The sequence below is a fragment of the Arachis ipaensis genome, chromosome B6 (genome assembly GCF_059453495.1).
Source record: "Arachis ipaensis isolate K30076 ecotype BB chromosome B6, ASM5945349v1, whole genome shotgun sequence".
NCBI lineage: Eukaryota > Viridiplantae > Streptophyta > Magnoliopsida > Fabales > Fabaceae > Arachis > Arachis ipaensis.
In genome coordinates, this window is record NC_142441.1 from 100659213 (window position 1) to 100680524 (window position 21312).

Here is a 21312-nt window from a genome sequence, read left to right on the forward strand (position 1 = left end):
ATTAAAATATCCCAGGTGTATAACTACTAAAACTAGGTGTATCAGAACACTTGTAAAAACATCTCTAAAAATTATTTTCTGAGCTACTAGCATAAATGACACTAGTAACATATTTATTATGAGAATAGAACATGTATGATTAGGCCTTAGCATTGCTAAAGTCATCAGAGAGTACTGGTGCTAAGCTGCACCAGTAAACTGTAAACCTGGTTAAACCGATTTCCTGTTTTTAACTAAAACAAACCAGGTAACCTTATAATATCATTCAAGCAGCTTCTAATACTAATATAATGATAATATTATACTATTATCTCTCTTCTCTCATGAATCGAGTGCGGTTCGTCAAACAGAGACTATTTACAAAAATTAGAATCAAAACTCCTAACCGATACGGTTCAAAAACTAGGTTCTTCGTGATTGCGTTATCAAGCTTGCCCCAAAAGAGGTTATAGCTTAAAGATGACACAATGACAATGAAGATTGAGATGCTTGATGATACATTAGAGGTGTTCCCTTTACTGATCATTCGGAGAAATCCGTACCTTCAGAAAAGATCTCGCGTACTCGAAAACTGGGTTGTTACATCACTCTTCATACATCTCAGTTGCTATGTTGTCACGCCAGTGAGTCCACTCGTTCGTGTTTTCAACCACATCAATCATTCCATCCTATGCTTCATCTCCATCAGGCATAAATTCATCCAATATGCTACATTCCTCCTCTGGATCCATATCCATACTCTTTCGAATGAAATTTTGCAGCAAACAACAAGCAATAATTATTTGAGATTGTGTCTTTTGAGGGTAAAAGCTAAGGCTTCTTAAGATGGACCACCTCTTCTTCAGCAAACCAAAGCATCACTCAATGATATTCCTTGAGGAAGAATGAACCCTATTAAAATATTCTTGGTAATTGCGTGGTGCACGTGCTCCTTGGGCCCACTCTCTAACATGATATCGAGTGCCTCTATACGGTGTGAGAAACCCTGGGCAATTTGTGTAACCAGCATCAACTAAATAGTAATTACCTATAGACAAGTAATAAAAACAGCATAAGACATTGACTATCGTGAACTCAAGCTATTTGTATAGGATTAACTCCATAGATGGCATAATTACCGTGGGGTATCTTAGGACTATTACGACGAGTTATTGCATCTTGAAGTACCCGTGAATCAGATGCCGATCCCTCCCATCCACTGAGTACATAGATGAAAGCCATCTCCCGGTTACACACTCCTAAGATGTTAGTGCAGATTTTACCCTTTCGTGTTCAGTATCTTGCCTTCTCAAACTCGGGGACTGTCACCTCTATATAAGTGCCATCTAATGCTCCCAAGCAACCCTATCATCCATAGAAAATTATGATACTCAGATATAGAATCCTTCAGGCAATTATGAATCATATACAACATCGAATAAGCTCTACCTTAAACCTTCTCCATGTGGGGTCAGGACAATCCTCTTCAACTGGTGTAGCCTTGGTAAACAAAATGCTTTGAATCTGTATTACAGCCTTTAAAACTTTATTAAAATACTTACTAACTGTCTCGCCGAACCTACAAAATCTAACCTGCAGACTACAATTTTTTTGTGATGCGTTAGGATAATTAAGAAAGTTGCAACCTGCTCCGGCAGGCTTACATGACCATCCTCTTTAAGTCCTCCTTGAACTTGGAACAACTCACACAAATTAGCAAAGGAATTTGTGTTCATTCTCAACTCCCAAATATAATTCCTATCACCCTCACCAACAATACGTTCTAAAGTCTCACGTCTAATTCTACTATTCATTCTTCCGCCTAAGGACAGTTGGCCACTAGTTCTATCCCTAAAGTAAACAAATAGCGTAAGCACAAAGAACAATATCAAATCTTCATGCTTGGATCTCATCTCTTCATAAAAGCACACGCATCGCTTAATAATTTTCGACCGCTCCATTTCTTCCTAGAAAAGTCATCACAATAAAAAATGCAAAAACATTCAAAGAAATCTAACACTACTTGATGCAAAATCTGCTAAATCTTCTTAGAACAAAAAATAAGATAAAAAAACTGGAACCAAAAGACAGTTAACAATATTTAGGTCTAATCATATATTTTGAAGTTTCTCAAATTTAAGAATCTGATGCTCTTCTTTGGAACCTTAATTAAGAAACCTAGTTGATGTAATTGGAAACTTAAAATTAATTAATCAATTAAGCATCCATAATTACCATATCAGATGCAAGTTCCTGCTACAAGGTTGGCTGAATATTAAAAGAGGCAAACTAAAGTAAAGGCACCACTCACCTATAAATTATTAAGATTGGAGTGTCTAATAGAAGCATTATCCATACAGGGATTCAAATTTTTGTCACACGTGACCATAAATTTATGTCATAATACTATATATATATATAAAGAGTATGATATAATAATTAATAAACTAAATTGATCCTGTACTTAACAAAACTGCATATATGAAGTTTCGTAATATAGAAAAACTTAAAAGTTTGGTGCAGTTATATAAAATTTTATTAGCTATATTTGAATATCAAAGTATGTTAATGGAGTGTCACAACTCTTTAAACTACAACTAAGCTAACAAATTTCTCATCAACACGATTTCAGAAATCACTGTGAGTGCGCTGGTTATAGCCACAACAATCATACATTTTACAAAACAATTTACACATTTTCACATCAAACAGACGTAAATTAGGAAAAAAGAGCATCCCAAATTTCAGAATCAACAAATGCATAAAAATGAATTCCAAAAAAACCAAGCATGACCAAAACCAATTCATAAGAAGCACAACAGAAACGAAATTAATGAAACAAGACATGAGGACATAGAACCAAATCCACAGAAGCTATCTACGCATCTATACATCAGAACAACGAACCAAATCGAATTGAAGAGAGAAAAAGAAAGAATCTTTCTATGCATCTAGTTGAACAAAGAACTAAATCCACAGAGCATAAGTCGCGACATAAAAAATCGACCAAAATCAGTAAGGAAATTTGACCACAACTAACCTAGGTTACACAAGCTGTAACGACAACAACGAACTTTGATCAACTCGACAGCAACAGGGGCGACTCTCTCAAGTGGGTTCCTCGAACGTTATCTTGTGAAGGAGCAAATGAAGACATGAGAACCCGCGGCCTAGGAAGACAAACTTCAACGGCAACTCACTTACCTTGTGGTGGTTACGACGGCGGCGACGAGGGGGATGTGCTGACACTGGCGACGTAGAGGTTGGAAGCAATTCAAAGCACAAATGAGAAGATGGAGTGAGGGGCTGCTCACACTGAAGCCCTAATCTGATTTGAAGAAAGGGTAAAGTTGACATTAGTTAATTACAATAGGGGTATTTTAGGTACAAAAATATTATTAAAGTTTTTGTCTCTGTCTTTAAAAATCTCAATCTCCAGTGTCTCTACTTTTTGGAGGTACTGAAATACTGAAATTTTTTAGACATAGACACAAATTTAAGTACCAGTCTCTACCTCAACAAACATAATATTGAGTTCTTGTCCCTCAGTCTCAGTTTCAGTCTCTGCAAACAAACGCTACCTTAGTCTCTATCCTAGCCCCAAAAAACAACAACCTTCTATATTTAAGTAATGAAAGTAATCCTAATTTATTTTATTTTAATTTGTATGTTAAATTTGTGTTTGAAATGTATTTGATTTGATACATTTAGTTGAATTATATTGAATTTTATTATAGTTATGTTAATTTTTTTTTAAACATATGATAAACTCCAATTTTGTAGTTTATCTTGTATTGAATTTAGGGGATTTTATTAACTTATCTCACACTTATTCACACTTGTTTGAGCGATTTAAGGTTTTGAAGGCAAGAATGACTTCAAAGAAATGGAAGAAAAGCATGCAAAGTGGGAGAACTCATGAAGAAATGAAGGAATTGCTAAGTTGTCAATCATGACCTCTTCGTACTAAATCGATCATAACTTGAGCTACAGAAATCCAAATGAGGCGGTTTCAGTTGCATTGAAAAGCTAACATTTGAGGCTTCAAAATGATATATAATTTGTCATAGTTTTCTTGGGATTAGGTGACGCGTACGCGTTGCCCATGCGTGTACGTTGCAGGATCAGCGTGACTCACTTAAAGGCAACACGTGACCAGTGATTTCTGAAGCATTTTGGGCTCAATCCAACCCATTTCTGATGCTAGTGAACCAGCGATTGAAGGGAGAATGAACCAAGTAGTCATAGTTTAGTTCTAGTCATGTTTTAGGTTAGCTTACTAGAGAGAGAATCTCTCTCTTCTCTCTAGAAATTAGGATTTTATATTACTTCTCTCTATAGATTTAGGTTTCAATTATTGTTTTGATGTAGTTTTCTTTACTATTTCTTGTTATTACATCTTTGTTCTCTTAGTTTTACTTGTTGTTTCCTTTATTTTGTTAATTTCATGTTTATGAACTCTTGTTAATCTTGATTTCTATTAATGCAATGTGATGTTTTATGTTTCTTTGATGCTTGTTTGAGTTGTTATTATTGTTATTTTGCATTTGGTAGTCATAGATTTTATATTTCTTGCTATTTTAATATGCTTTCCTTTGATGCCTTCCAAGTATTTAATAAAATACTTGGTTGGATTTTAGAGTAGATTTTTGTGTTCTTGGCTTGGGATGGTAATTTAGGTGACCTAGAGTTACTAATGTCCAAGCGATTGATAATTTGTTGCCATTAACACTAGTCTCACTAAATTAATTAGTGAATGGCTAGGACTTATGGACTATGATTGATAAAGCTCATTTGACTTTTCTTCACTTGTTAGAGGATGACTTAATGAGATTGATCCTTATAATTATCACATTGTGGTTAGTGACAATAATAGAGATCCTTAACCATTAACCCTTGCCAAGACCTTTTTACATTTGAGTTCCATTTACTTTCTTACAATTTACATTTCTTGTCCCTTATTCAAAACCCCAAAATATATAACCCATAGCCAATAACATGTACACTTTCCTGTAATTCCTTGAGAGATGACCCAAGGTTTGAATACTTCGGTTTTTTTTATTGGGGTTTGTACTTGTGACAAACAAATTAAATATTCATTGAGGATTATTGTTGGTTTAGAACTATACTTGCAACGAGAATTCATTGAGAAATTCTATACCGATAATTTTCCTCGATCAAGTTTTGGCGCCGTTGTCGGGGAATTGCAATGATGTTATGTTTTTTGATATTGTGAATATGTTAATATTGTGAATTTCTTACTTTTTGGTTATTTCTAGGTCTTTCTTGTAATTAGGAGTTGACTCTTTCTTTGCGTCTTTGATATTTTTGTTTTGATTTCCTCTTTTCCATATGAATTCTCATCCTTGTGATTTTGGATATAGTTGTGACTATGTTGTAGGTAATAAAAACTTTAATGATGGCTCACATTATGGAAGAGATGAATTCTTGAGAAGGGAGCCATATACATATGAGCAATTACCGTGGCAACCTCCTCAATCGAGCTACTATGATTGCAACCCCTCCTATAATGCATATCATTCCAATTGATATGATAGTTCTTATCATGGTTATGCCACTCAACCACTATCATTCGATACACCATACTCTCAACATAGTCCTCAAACACCATCATTCCAACCACCATATTCTCAATCCATATCTTATTTCCATCAATCACCCCCACACAATCATAATCCATATCCTCCATATGCACACACTTATAATTATTATGAACAAGCACCCATGGAACCACCACCACTTCAACATCACTACCCTCGCAACCCTTCTTTTTCCTCCAACCAAGCCCCTATGGATGATACGCTTGGTATCATTCCCCTAAAGCAAGAAGAGCTTCAAACCGCATTCTCCAGTTTCACCTCTACCCTCCAAGAACTTATGTCCCGTATACTCCCACCTTCTACCAACAACCAAAACATCTTCTAACGTCCAAGCTTTGATGAACCTCCTTTCCAACCACATGATGAATTCTCCTTTCCATCACAACCCTCTATGGAAAAATATCTATGTCCATCAATCCAAGAGTAATATGATCCTACTTATGTTAGCAAAATGGAAAAGAACCAAAGGATCGTCTCAAGAAAGCAATGGATCGGCTTCAAGCAACCATCCGTCAAAAGTTAGACTCATAGGATTCATGCCACAAGCAAAACATGTCCACTGATGATTGTGGAGAAGCAACCGAAGAGAGGAGTATGAGGGAGATTTTAGAGTCTCAACTTGAGAACAAGGAAATGGAGTGTGTTTTGCAATAAGTGGAAGGGATGGAGATGGTTGAAGAAGAAGAAGTTGAAAAAGATCTAAGGGATGTTGAACAAGAAGAAAGCTCCATCATTGAAGACAACTCTTAACCATGTGACAATGGTGATCTTGTTGAAGCCTCTCCCATTAAATGTGAAACTGATGTTGAGGAAGAATATGCACAACCTCCAATACATATTTTGATTAATGAGAAAGAGTTGGCAGAAGTTAGCAAACAAGGGAAAATTGAAGAGAGTTGTCAAAAGATGGAAGTCATCAAGAAGGAGCCAAAGGAAGTGGAGCCTACAATGTCAAAACCATTGAATATCTTCCTTGCTAAGTCACCATCCAAATTACAAGTTGAATGGGTAATCATCTCATCTTTCAATTTCCTTGGCCCATATCAATAGGCATTGTTAGAAATGGATGGTTAACTTAGAACTCTTTATGGGTTAGAGAGTAAGAAAAAGTTGGATGTTGGTGGGCAATTTGAATCAAGGTGCATAGGGGATGAAAGTTCAAACTTTGAAATCCAAAAGTGGAATGAAGCTCAATTCTATGGAATTAGGATGAGGATTAGGAGTTCTAAGGAGAATTCAAGAAGTTTGCCAACCAAGTCACCCAATTGGAAGCATGAATTTCAAGAAGAAAGGGGGTTGACAAACAAAGTATAGGACCCCGGAATATATATAGACAATTGATGAGCGGATAATTTATACGCTTTTTGGCATTGTTTTTACATAGTTTTTAGTATGATTTGGTTAGTTTTTAGTATATTTTCATTAGTTTTTAATTAAAAATCACATTTCTGGACTTTACTATGAGTTTGTATGTTTTTCTGTGATTTCAATTATTTTCTGGCTGAAATTGAGGGACCTGAGCAAAAATCAGATTCAGAGGTTGAAGAAGGACTGCAGATGCTGTTGGATTCTGACCTCCCTGCACTCAAAGTGGATTTTCTGGAGCTACAAAACTCCAAATAGCGCACTTCAAATTGCGTTGGAAAGTAGACATCCAGGGCTTTCCAGAAATATATAATAGTTTATACTTTGCCTGAGTTTAGATGACGCAAACTGGCATTAAACGCCAGTTTTATGTTGTAGTCTGGCGTTCAGCGCCAGAAACAAGTTGCAAAATGGAGTTCAATGCCAGAAACACGTTACAAACTGGCGTTCAACTCCAAAATTTACCTCTCCACGTGAAAGCTTCAGGCTCAGCCCAAGCACACACCAAGTGGGCCCCGGAAGTGGATTTCTGCATCAATTACTTACTTCTGTAAACCCTAGTAGCTAGTCTAGTATAAATAGGACTTTTTACTATTGTATTTAAAATCTTCGGATCATCTTTGATTAGTTTTATGCTATCTTAGAGTTTCATGGGGGCTGGCCATTCGGCCATGCCTGGACCATTATCACTTATGTATTTTCAACGGTAGAGTTTCTACACTCCATAGATTAAGGTGTGGAGCTCTGCTGTTCCTCAGGAATTAATACAAAGTACTACTATTTTTCTATTCAATTCAAGCTTCTTCCTATTCTAAGATATCCATTCGCACCCAAGAACATGATGAATGTGATGATTATGTGACGCTCATCATCATTCTCACCTATGAACGCGTGCCTGACAAACACTTCCGTTCTACATGCAAATAAGCTAGAATGAGTATCTCTTAGATATCTAATACAGAGGACCGAGTCCGAGATATTAGAATCTTCATGGTATAAGTTAGAACCCATGGATGGCCATTCCTGAGATCCGGAAAGTCTAAACCTTGTCTGTGGTATTCCGAGTAAGATCCGGGAAGGGATGCCTGTGACGAACTTCAAACTCGCGAGTACTGGGCATAGTGACAGACGCAAAAGGAGGGTGAATCCTATTCCAGTATGATCGAGAACCTCCAGATGATTAGCCATGCAGTGACAGTGCATTGGACCATTTTCACAGAGAGGATGGGAAGTAGCCATTGACAACGGTGATGCCCTACACAAAGCTTGCCATGAAAAGGAGTAGGATTGATTGGATGAAGACAGCAGGAAAGTAGAGGTTCAGAGGAACGAAAGCATCTCTATACGATTATCTGAAATTCTCACCAATGAATTACATAAGTATCTCTATCTTTATTTTCTGTTTAATTATTATTATTATTCGAAAACTCCATAACCATTTAATATCTGCCTGACTGAGATTTACAAGATGACCATAGCTTGCTTCATACCAACAATCTCCGTGGGATTCGACCCTTACTCACGTAAGGTATTACTTGGACGACCCAGTGTACTTGCTGGTTAGTTGTACGAAGTTGTGAAATAGAATTAAGATCATGAACGTGCGTATTGAGTTTTTAGCGCCGTTACCAAGGAAGCAATGATCACGATTTCGCACACCAAGTTTTTGGCGCCGTTGCCAGGGATTGTTCGAGTTTGGACAACTGACGGTTCATCTTGTTGCTCAGATTAGGTAATTTTCTTTTTCGTTTTATTTTCAAAAAAAAAATTGTTTTCAAAAATCTTTCAAAAAAAAATTTTTTTCCTTTTGTTTTCGAAAATTATTCTAAATTTTTAAGAATGTATTCTAGAGTTTCAAAATAATATGCTGAAGCTTGTCTGGCCATCAAGCTTTAGACTAACCTGGTATGATTCATGGGATTTTAATTGAGGACTTTGAATTCATTACTTCCTTTTTCCCATATGTTTTCAAAAAAGTAAAATAAAATACAAAAAAAAAAAATATAAAATCATAAAAAAAATGTTTTGTGTTTCTTGTTTGAGTCTTGAGTCAATTTTTAAGTTTGGTGTCTGATGAGCGGATAATTTATACGCTTTTTGGCACTGTTTTTAGTATGTTTTTAGTAGAATCTAGTTACTTTTAAGGATATTTTTATTAGTTTTTATGTTAAATTCACATTTCTGGACTTTACTATGAGTTTGTGTGTTTTTCTATAATTTCAGGTATTTTCTGGCTGAAATTGAGGGACTTGAGCAAAAATCAGATTCAGAGGTTGAAGAAGGACTGCTAATGTTGTTGGATTCTGACCTCCCTGCACTCAAAGTGGATTTTCTGGAGCTACAGAACTCAAAATGGCGCGCTACCAATTGCGTTGGAAAGTAGACATCCAGGGCTTTCTAGCAATATGTAATAGTCTATACTTTGGCCGAGTTTAGACGATGTAAAAGGGCGTTGAATGCCAGTTCTACGCTGCTGTCTGGAGTTAAACGCCAGAAACACGTCACAAACCAGAGTTGAACACCAGAAACACATTACAACCTGGCGTTCAACTCCAGAAAGAGCCTTTGCACGTGTAACATTCAAGCTCAGCCCAAGCACACACCAAGTGGGCCCCGAAAGTGGATTTATGCATCAATTACTTACTTCTGTAAACTCTAGTAGCTAGTTTATTATAAATAGGACCTTTTACTATTGTATTAGAGATCTTCGGACCATCTTTGATCAGTTTTATGCTTTCATGGGGGCTGGCCATTCGGCCATGCCTGAACCATTATCACTTATGTACTTTCATACGGTAGAGTTTCTGCACTCCATAGATTAAGGTGTGGAGCTCTGCTGTTCCTCAAAGATTAATGCAAAGTACTACTATTTTTCTATTCAATTCAACTTATTCCGCTTCTAAGATATTCATTCGCACTTCAACCTGAATGTGATGAACGTGACAATCATCATCATTCCCTATGAATGCGTGCCTGACAACCACTTCTGTTCTACCTTAGATTGAATGAGTATCTCTTGGATCTCTTAATCAGAATCTTCGTGGTATAAGCTAGATTGATGGCGGCATTCATGAGAGTCCGAAAAGTCTAAACCTTGTCTGTGGTATTCCGAGTAGGACTCTGGGATTGAATGACTGTGACGAGCTTCAAACTCGCGATTGTTGGGCGTAGTGACAGACGCAAAAGGAGGGTGAATCCTATTCCAGTATGATCGAGAACCTCAGATGATTAGCCGTGCTGTGACAGAGCATTTGGACCATTTTCACAAGAGGATGGGATGCAGCCATTGACAAGGGTGATGCCTCCAGACGATTAGCCATGTAGTGATAGCGCATCGGACCATTTTCCAGAGAGGATAAAAAGTAGCCATTGACAACGGTGATGTCCTTACATAAAGCCAGCCATGGAAAGGAGTAAGATTGATTGGATGAAGACAGCAGGAAAGCAGAGGTTCAGAGGAACGAATGCATCTCTATACGCTTATCTGAAATTCTAACCAATGAATTACATAAGTGTTTCTATCCTTATTTTCTATCTATTTATTATTTATGTTCGAAAACTCCATAACTATTTTATATCCGCCTGACTGAGATTTACAAGGTGACCATAGCTTGCTTCAAGCCGACAATCTCCGTGGGATCGACCCTTACTCACGTAAGGTTTATTACTTGGACGACCCAGTGCACTTGCTGGTTAGTTGTATCGAAGTTGTGAATGAAAAACGATTTATTAAGACGTGCGTACAGAGTTTCTGGCGCCGTTGCCGGGGATTGTTCGAGTTTGGACAACTGACGGTTCATCTTGTTGCTCAGATTAGGTAATTTTCTTTTTGTTTTATTTTCAAAAATTTTTCAAAAATCTTTCAAAAAATTTCTTATCTGTTTTCAAAAAAAAATTTTAAAATAAATGTTTTCAAAAATATATTTTTCTTCAGAATTTTTAAGAATGAATTTATGTGTGACCTTGGTTCAGGGATAAACCTCATGCCCCTCTCTGTAATAGAGAAACTGGGAATCTTTGGGGTGCAAGCTGCTAAAATCTCATTAGAGATGGCAGACAATTCAAGAAAACAAGCTTATGGACAAGTAGAGGACGTGTTAGTAAAGGTTGAAGGCCTTTACATCCCAGCTGATTTCATAATCCTTGATACTGGGAAGGATGAGGATGAATTCATCATCCTTGGAAGACCTTTCCTAGCCACAGCAAGAGCTGTGATTGATGTTGACAGAGGTGAATTAGTCCTTCAATTGAATGAGGACTCCCTTGTATTTACAACTCAAGGTTACCCTTCTGTAAATATGGAAACGAGGCACAGTAAGCTTCTCTCAAAACAGAGTCAACCAGAGCTTCCACAGTGAAACTCTAAGTTTGGTGTTGGGAGGCCACAACCAAACTCTAAGTTTGGTGTTGAACTCCTATATCCAAACTCTAAGTTTGGTGTTGGGAAGTCTCAACAACGCTCTGAACATCTGTGAGGCTCCATGAGAGCCCACTGTCAAGCTATTGATATTAAAGAAGCGCTTGTTGGGAGGTAACCCAATTTTTATTTATCTAATTTTATTTTTCTTGTTCTTTCATGTTTTATTAGGTTCATGATCATGTGGAGTCACAAAATAAATATAAAAATTGAAAACAGAATCAAAAACAGCAGAAGAAAAATCACACCCTGGAGGAAGACCTTACTGGCGTTTAAACGCCAGTAAGAAGCATCTGGCTGGCGTTCAATGCCAGAACAGAGTATGGTTCTGGCGCTGAACGCCCAAAATAGGCAGCATCTGGGCGTTTGAATGCCAGAATTGCACCCTCGAGAAAGAGCTGGCGTTGAACGCCCAGAACAAGCATGGTTCTGGCGTTCAACGCCAGAAATGGGCAACAAATGGGCGTTCAACGCCCAGAACAAGCACCAATCTGGCGCTGAACGCCCAGAGTTGTGTGCAAGGGCATTTTGCATGTCTAATTTTGTGCAAGGTTGTAAATCCTTGAACACCTCAGGATCTGTGGACCCCACAGGATCACCTCAGGATCTGTGGACACCACAGGATCCCCACCTACCTCCACTCACTTCTTCTCACCCCTCTTTCACACAATCTCATAAACACTCTTCCCCAAAACTCTTCACCAATCACCTCAATCTCTCTTCCCTATAACCACTTCACCACTCACATCCATCCACTCTTCCCCATAAACCTACCTCATAAACCCCACCTACCTTCAAAATTCAAAATCAATTTCGCACCCAAAACCCACCCTTCTTGGCCGAATACACCCCTCCCCCCTCTCCTCCATATCTTCTTCTTCTTCTTCATCTATTCTTTCTTCTCTTGCTCGAGGGCGAGCAATATTCTAAGTTTGGTGTGGTAAAAGCATAAGCTTTTTGTTTTTCCATTACCATTGATGGCACCCAAGACCGGAGAATCCTCTAGAAAAGGGAAAGGGAAGACAAAAGCTTCCAGATTCATCTCCAAAGCTCATCAAGACCACTTCTATGATGTTGTGGTCAAGAAGAAGGTGATCCCTGAGGTCCCTTTCAAGCTCAAGAAGAATGAGTATCCGGAGATCCGACATGAAATCCAAAGAAGAGGTTGGGAAGTTCTAACAAACCCCATCCAACAAGTCGGCATCCTAATGGTTCAAGAGTTCTATGCCAATGCATGGATCACTAGGAACCATGATCAAAGTAAGAACCCAAACCCAAAGAATTATATTACAATGGTTCGGGGGAAATACTTAGATTTTAGTCCGGAAAATGTGAGGTTGGCGTTTAACTTGCCTATGATGCAAGGAGATGTACGCCCCTACACTAGAAGGGTCAACTTTAATCAAAGGTTGGACCAAGTCCTCATGGACATATGTGTGGAAGGAGCTCAATGGAAGATTGACTCCAAAGGCAAGCCGGTTCAATTGAGAAGACTGGACCTCAAGCCTGTGGCTAGAGGATGGTTGGAGTTCATCCAACGCTCCATCATCCCCACTAGCAACCGATCTGAAGTTACTGTGGATCGGGCCATTATGATTCATAGCATCATGATTGGAGAGGAAGTAGAAGTTCATGAAGTCATCTCCCTTGAATTCTACAAAATAGCCGAAAAGCCCTCTCCTGGGGCAAGGCTAGCTTTTCCTCATCTTATTTGCCATCTATGTTACTCAGCTAGAGCTTTCATAGAAGGAGACATTCCCATTGAGGAAGAGAAGCCCATCACTAAGAAAAGGATGGAGCAAGCAAGAGAGCCCATTCATGGATCTCAAGAGACGCATGAAGCTCATCACCATAAGATCCCGGAGATGCCTCAAATGCATTTTCCTCCACAAAACTATTGGGAGAAAATCAACACCTCCCTAGGAGAATTAAGTTCCAACATAGGACAATTAAGGGTGGAACATTAAGAGCACTCCATCATCCTTCATGAAATAAGAGAAGATCAAAAAGCAATGAGGGAGGAGCAACAAAGACAAGGAAGAGACATAGAAGAGCTCAAGGACATCATTGGTCCCTCAAGAAGGAAACGCCACCATCACTAAGGTGGACTCATTCCTTGTTCTTACATTCTCTATTTTTCGTTTTCTCTATGTTAAGTGCTTATCCATATTTGTGTCTTCATTACATGATCATTAGTATTTAGTAACTTTGTCTTAAAGTTATGAATGTCCTATGAATCCATCACCTCTCTTAAATGAAAACTGTTTTAATTCAAAAGAACAAGAAGTACATGAGTTTTGAATTTATCCTTGAACTTAGTTTAATTATATTGATGTGGTGACAATGCTTCTTGTTTTCTGAATGAATGCTTGAACAGTGCATATGTTTTTTGAAGTTGTTGTTTAAGAATGTTAAATATGTTGGCTCTTGAAAGAATGATGATAAGGAGACATGTTATTTGATAATCTGAAAAATCATAAAAATGATTCTTGAAGCAAGAAAAAGCAGCAAAGAACAAAGCTTGCGGAAAAAAATAGCGAAAAAATAAAAAAAAAAAAAGGAGAGAAAAAGCAAACAGAAAAAGTCAAAAGCTCTTAAAACCAAGAGGCAAGAGCAAAAAGCCAATAACCCTTAAAACCAAAAGGCAAGGGTAAATAAAAAGGATCCCAAGGCTTTGAGCATCAGTGGATAGGAGGGCCTAAAGAAATAAAATCCTGGCCTAAGCGGCTAAACCAAGTTGTCCCTAACCATGTGCTTGTGGCGTGAAGGTGTCAAGTGAAAACTTGAGACTGAGCGGTTAAAGTCAAGGTCCAAAGCAAAAATAGAGTGTGCTTAAGAACCCTGGACACCTCTAATTGGGAACTTTAGCAAAGCTGAGTCACAATCTGAAAAGGTTTACCCAATTATGTGTCTGTGGCATTTATGTATCCGGTGGTAATACTGGAAAATAAAGTGCTTAGGGCCACGGCCAAGACTCATAAAATAGCTGTGTTCAAGAATCATCATACTGAACTAGGAGAATCAATAACACTATCTGAACTCTGAGTTCCTATAGATGCCAATCATTCTGAACCTCAATGGATAAAGTGAGATGCCAAAACTATTCAAGAGGCAGAAAGCTACAAGTCCCGCTCATCTGATTGGAGCTATGTTTTATTGATAGTTTGGAATTTATAGTATATTCTCTTCTTTTTATCCTATTTGATTTTCAGTTGCTTGGGGACAAACAACAATTTAAGTTTGGTGTTGTGATGAGCGGATAATTTATACGCTTTTTGGCACTGTTTTTAGTATGTTTTTAGTAGAATCTAGTTACTTTTAGGGATATTTTTATTAGTTTTTATGTTAAATTCATATTTCTTGACTTTACTATGAGTTTGTGTATTTTTCTGTGATTTCAGGTATTTTCTGGCTGAAATTGAGAGACTTGAGCAAAAATCAGAATCAGAGGTTGAAGAAGGACTGCTAATGCTGTTGGATTCTGACCTCCCTGCACTCAAAGTTGATTTTCTGGAGCTACAGAACTCAAAATGACGCGCTTCCAATTGCGTTGGAAAGTAGGAATCCAGGGCTTTCCAGCAATATATAATAGTCCATACTTTGGCCGAGTTTAGACGATGTAAAAGGGCGTTGAACGCCAGTTCTACGCTGCTGTCTGGAGTTAAACGCCAGAAACACGTCACAAACCAGAGTTGAACGCCAGAAACACGTTACAACCTGGAGTTCAACTCCAGAAAGAGCCTCTGCACGTGTAACATTCAAGCTCAGCCCAAGCACACACCAAGTGGGCCCCAGAAGTAGATTTATGCATCAATTACTTACTTCTGTAAACCATAGTAGCTAGTTTATTATAAATAGGACCTTTTACTATTGTATTAGAGATCTTCGGATCATCTTTGATCAGTTTTATGCTTTCATGGGGGCTGGCCATTCGGCCATGCCTGAACCATTATCACTTATGTACTTTCATACGGTAGAGTTTCTGCACTCCATAGATTAAGGTGTGGAGCTCTGCTGTTCCTCAAAGATTAATGCAAAGTACTACTGTTTATCTATTCAATTCAACTTATTCCGCTTCTAAGATATTCATTCGCACTTCAACCTGAATGTGATGAACGTGACAATCATCATCATTCCCTATGAACGCGTGCCTGACAACCACTTCCGTTCTACCTTAGATTGAATGAGTATCTCTTGGATCTCTTAATCAGAATCTTTGTGGTATAAGCTAGATTGATGGTGGCATTCATGAGAGTCCGGAAAGTCTAAACCTTGTCTGTGGTATTCCGAGTAGGACTCTGAGATTGAATGACTGTGACGAGCTTCAAACTCGCGAGTGCTGGGCGTAGTGACAGACGCAAAAGGAGGGTGAATCCTATTCCAGTATGATCGAGAACCTCAGATGATTAGCCGTGCTGTGACAGAGCATTTGGACCATTTTCACAAGAGGATGAGATGCAGCCATTGACAAGGGTGATGCCTCCAGACGATTAGCCATGCAGTGACAGTGCATCGGACCATTTTCCGGAGAGGATAAAAAGTAGCCATTGACAACGGTGATGTCCTTACATAAAGCCAACCATGGAAAGGAGTAAGATTGATTGGATGAAGACAGCAGGAAAGCAGAGGTTCAGAGGAACGAATGCATCTCTATACGCTTATCTGAAATTCTAACCAATGAATTACATAAGTGTTTCTATCCTTATTTTCTATCTATTTATTATTTATGTTCGAAAACTCCATAACTATTTTATATCCGCCTGACTGAGATTTACAAGGTGACCATAGCTTGCTTCAAGCCGACAATCTCCGTGGGATCGACCCTTACTCACGTAAGGTTTATTACTTGGACGACACAGTGCACTTGCTGGTTAGTTGTATCGAAGTTGTGAATGAAAAACGATTTATTAAGACGTGCGTACAGAGTTTCTGGCGCCGTTGCCTGAGATCACAATTTCGTGCACTAGTGTCAATTGCATTTTTTTCTAAAAATTTATGCATTTTTTGAAAATTCATGCATTCATAGTGTTCTTCATGATCTTCAAGTTGTTCTTGGTAAGTCTCCTTGTTTGATCTTGATGTTTTCTTATTTTGTGTCTTTTGTTGTTTTTCATGTGCATCTTTGCATTCATAGTGTCTAAGCATTAAAGATTTCTAAGTTTTGTGTCTTGCATGTTTTCTTTGCATCAAAAACTTTTCAAACACATGTTCTTGATGTTCATCATGATCTTCAAAGTGTTCTTGGTGTTCTTCTTGACATTCATAGTGTTCTTGCATGCATTGTGTGTTTTGATTCATAATTTTTATGTTATGTGCTATTTTTCATGTTTTTCTATTTCCTCATTAAAAATTCAAAAAAGAAAAAATATATCTTTCCCTTTTTCTCTCATAAATTTTCGAAAATTTGAGTTGACTTTTTCAAAATTTTTAAAATCTAGTTGTTTCTTATGAGTCAAATCAAATTTTCAATTTGAAAATCTTATCTTTTTCAAAATCTTTTTCAAAAATCAAATCTTTTTCATTTTTCTTATTTATTTTCAAAAATTTTAAAAATATTTTTCAAAAATCTTTTTCTTAATTTTATCTCATAATTTTCGAAAATATTATCAACAATTAATGTTTTGATTCAAAAATTTCAAGTTTGTTACTTGCTTATTAAGAAAGATTCAAACTTTAAGTTCTAGAATCATATCTTGTGATTACTTGTGAGTCAAGTCATTAATTTTGATTTTAAAATTTCAAATCTTTTTCAAACAAATCTCTTTCAATCATATATTTTCAAACTTTGATTTCAAAATCTTTTTCTAACTTCTTATCTTTTCAAATTTAATTTTCAAATCTTCTTAATATCTTTTCAATCATATCTTTTTAATCATATCTATTTTTCAAAATAAATTTCTATCATATCTTTTTAAATCTTATCTTTTTCAAAAATTTGATTTTAAAATATCTCTTCTAACTTCTTATCTTCTTATCTTTTCAAAATTGAATTTCAAATCTTTTTCAACTAACTAATTGACTTTTTGTTTGTTTCTTATCTTTTTCAAAACTACCTAACTAAATCTCTCTCTCTAATTTTCGAAAATCCCTTCCCTCCTTTTCAAATTTCCTTTTTAATTAACTAATTGTTTTAATTTTAAATTAATTTAATTTCAAACTTAATTTTCAAAATTTAACTTTCAATTTTATTTTTTATTTTAATTAATTTTCGAAATTCCCTCTCTCTCATCCCCTTCTATTTATTTATTCATCTACTAACACTTCTCTTCCACCCAAAATTCGAACCCCATCTCCCTCTTTGTGTTCGAATTTTTTCTCTCATCCTTCTTATATTCTTCTCTTCTCATACTTGCATGAGGAATCCCTATACTGTGACATAGAGGATTCCATATTTTCTTTGTTATTCCCTTCTTTGTCATATGAGCAGGAGCAAGGACAAGAACATTCTTGTTGAAGCAGATCCTGAACCTGAAAGGACTCTAAAAAGGAAACTAAGAGAAGCTAAAATACAACAATCCAGAGACAACCTTACAGGAATTTTTGAAAAGGAAGAGGAGATGGCAGCCGAAAATAATAATAATGCAAGGAGGATGCTTGGTGATTATACTACACCTACTTCCAAGTTTGATGGAAGAAGCATCTCAATCCCTACCATTGGAGCAAACAATTTTGAGCTGAAACCTCAATTAGTTGCTCTAATGCAACAGAACTGTAAATTCCATGGACTTCCATCAGAAGATCCTTATTAGTTTTTAACTGAATTCCTGCAGATCTGTGAGACTGTTAAGACTAATGGAGTAGATCCTGAAGTCTACAGGGTCATGCTTTTCCCTTTTGCTATAAGAGACAGAGCTAGAACATGGTTGGACTCACAACTTAAAGATAGCCTGAACTCTTGGGATAAGCTGGTCACGACCTTCTTGGCTAAGTTATTTCCTCCTCAAAAGCTGAGCAAGCTTAGAGTGGATGTTCAGACCTTCAAGCAAAAAGATGGTGAATCCCTCTATGAAGCTTGGGAAAGATACAAGCAGATGACCAAAAGGTGTCCTCCTGACATGCTTTCAGAATGGACCATTCTGGATATATTCTATTATGGTCTGTCTGAGTTTTCTAAGATGTCACTGGACCATTCTGCAGATGGATCCATTCACCTAAAGAAAACGCCTGCAGAAGCTCAAGAACTTATTGACATGGTTGCAAATAATCAATTCATGTATACTTCTGAGAGAAATTCAGTGAATAATGGAACACCTCAGAAGAAGGGAGTTCTTGAAATTGATGCTCCGAATGCCATATTGGCTCAGAATAAAGTGTTGACTCAGCAAGTCAACATGATTTCCCAAAGTCTGAATAGATGGCAAAATGCATCCAACAGTACTAAAGAGGCATCTTCTGAAGAAGAAGCTTATGATCCTGAAAACCCTGCAATAGCAGAGGTAAATTACATAGGTGAACCTTATGGAAATACCTATAATTCATCATGGAAAAATCATCCAAATTTCTCATGGAAGGATCAACAAAAGCCTCAACAAGGCTTTAATAATGGTGGAAGAAACAGGCTCAGCAATAGCAAGCCTTTTCCATCATCTTCTCAGCAACAGACAGAGAACTCTGAACAAAATACCTCTAATTTAGCAAACTTAGTCTCTTATCTGTCCAAGGCCACTCTAAGTTTCATGAGTGAAACAAGGTCCTCCATAAGAAATTTGGAGGCACAAGTGAGCCAGCTGAGTAAGAAAATCACTGAAACACCTCCTAGTACTCTCCCAAGCAATACAGAAGAGAATCCAAAGAGATAGTGCAAGGCCATTGATATAACCAATATGGCCAAACCTACAAGGGAGGAAGAGGACGTGAATCCCAGTGAGGAAGACCTCCTGGGACGTCCAGTGATCAACAAGGAGTTTCCCTTTGAGAAACCAAAGGACTCTGAGGCTCATCTAGAGACCATAGAGATTCCATTAAACCTCCTTATGCCCTTCATGAGCTCTGATGAGTATTCTTCTTCTGAAGAGAATGAGGATGTTACTGAAGAGCAAGTTGCCAAGTACCTTGGTGCAATCATGAAGCTGAATGCCAAATTATTTGGTAATGAGACTTGGGAAGATGAACCTCCCTTGCTTATCAATGAACTGAGTGATCTGGATCAACTGACATTGCCTCAGAAGAAACAGGATCCTAGAAAGTTCTTAATACCTTGTACCATAGGCACCATGACCTTTGAGAAGGCTCTGTGTGACCTTGGGTCAGGGATAAACCTCATGCCACTCTCTGTAATGAAGAAACTGGGAATCTTTGAGGTGCAAGCTGCCAGAATGTCATTAGAGATGGCAGACAACTCAATAAAACAGGCTTATGGACAAGTAGAGGACGTGCTAGTAAAGGTTGTAGGCCTTTACATCCCTGCTGATTTCATAATCCTAGATACTGGGAAGGATGAGGATGAATGCATCATCCTTGGAAGACCCTTCCTAGCCACAGCAGGAGCTGTGATAGATGTTAACAGAGGAGAATTAGTCCTTCAATTGAATGGGGACTACCTTGTGTTTAAAGCCCAAGGCTATCCTTCTGTAACAATGGAGAGGAAGCATGAAAATCTTCCCTCAATACAGAGTCAACCAAAGCCCCCACAATCAAACTTTAAGTTTGGTGTTGGGAGTCTATAAAATTGACCTGATCACCTGTGTGGCTCCGTGAGAGCCCACTGTCAAGCTATTGACATTAAAGAAGCGCTTGTTGGGAGGCAACCCAATTTTTATTTATTTAATTCTATTTTTATTTTTATTGTTCTTTTATGTTTTATTAGGTTTAGGATCATGTGGAGTCACAAAATAAATACAAAAATTAAAAACAGAATCAAAAATAGCAGAAGAAAAATCACACCCTGGAGGAAGGACTTACTGGCGTTTAAACGCCAGTAAGGAGCATCTGGCTGGCGTTCAACGCCAGAACAGAGCATGGAGCTGGCACTGAACGCCAGAAACAAGCATGGAGCTGGCATTCAACGCCAGAAATATGCTGCATATGGGCGTTGAATGCCCAGAACAAGCATCACTTCGGTGTTTAAATGCCAGAAATGCATGCAAAGGCATTTTACATGCCTAATTGGTGCAGGGATGTAAATCCCTGACACCTCAGGATCTATGGACCCCACAGGATCCCCACATACCTCCACTCACCTTCCCTCCTCATAATCCTATATCACCCTTTCCCAAGAACCCTTCACCAATAACCTGAATCTCTCTTCCCCATCACCTCTTCACCACTCACATCCATTTCTCTTCTTCTACTTCTTTTCTTTCTTCTCTTTCTCGAGGGCGAGAAATTTTCTAAGTTTGGTGTGGTAAAAGCATAAGCTTTTTGTTTTTCCATTACCATTGATGGCACCTAAGACCGAAGAAACCTCTAGAAAAGGGAAAGGGAAGACAAAAGCTTCCACCTCCGAGTCATGGGAGATGGAAAGATTCATCTCCAAAGCCCATCAAGACCACTTCTATGATGTTGTGGCCAAAAACAAGGTGATCCCTGAGGTCCCTTTCAAACTCAAGAAAAATGAGTATCCAGAGATCCGACATGAGATCCAAAGAAGAGGCTGGGAAGCCCTAACCAACCCCATTCAACAAGTTGGAATCCTAATGGTTCAAGAGTTCTATGCAAACGCATGGATCACTAGGAACCATGATCAAAGTGTGAACCCGAATCCAAAGTATTGGCTCACCATGGTTCGGGAGAAATACTTAGATTTTAGTCCGGAGAATGTAAGGCTGGCGTTCAACTTGCCAATGATGGAAGAAAACGCACGCCCCTACACAAGAAGAGTCAACTTTGATCAAAGGTTGGACCAAGTCCTCATAGACATATGTGTGGAAGGAGCTCAATGGAAGATTAACTCAAAAGGCAAACCGGTTCAACTGAGAAGACTGGACCTTA

The 21312-nt window shown here is 37.9% G+C and overlaps 1 non-coding gene across 1 annotated transcript; it reads right to left on the bottom strand.

The window, feature by feature from the left end:
- Nucleotides 1-18335: 18335 nt before the first annotated feature.
- On the bottom strand, nucleotides 18336-18443 carry LOC148561956 (small nucleolar RNA R71). The gene has a single exon (XR_015887129.1). It is a non-coding gene; the product is annotated as a small nucleolar RNA R71 (small nucleolar RNA).
- Nucleotides 18444-21312: the final 2869 nt, after the last annotated feature.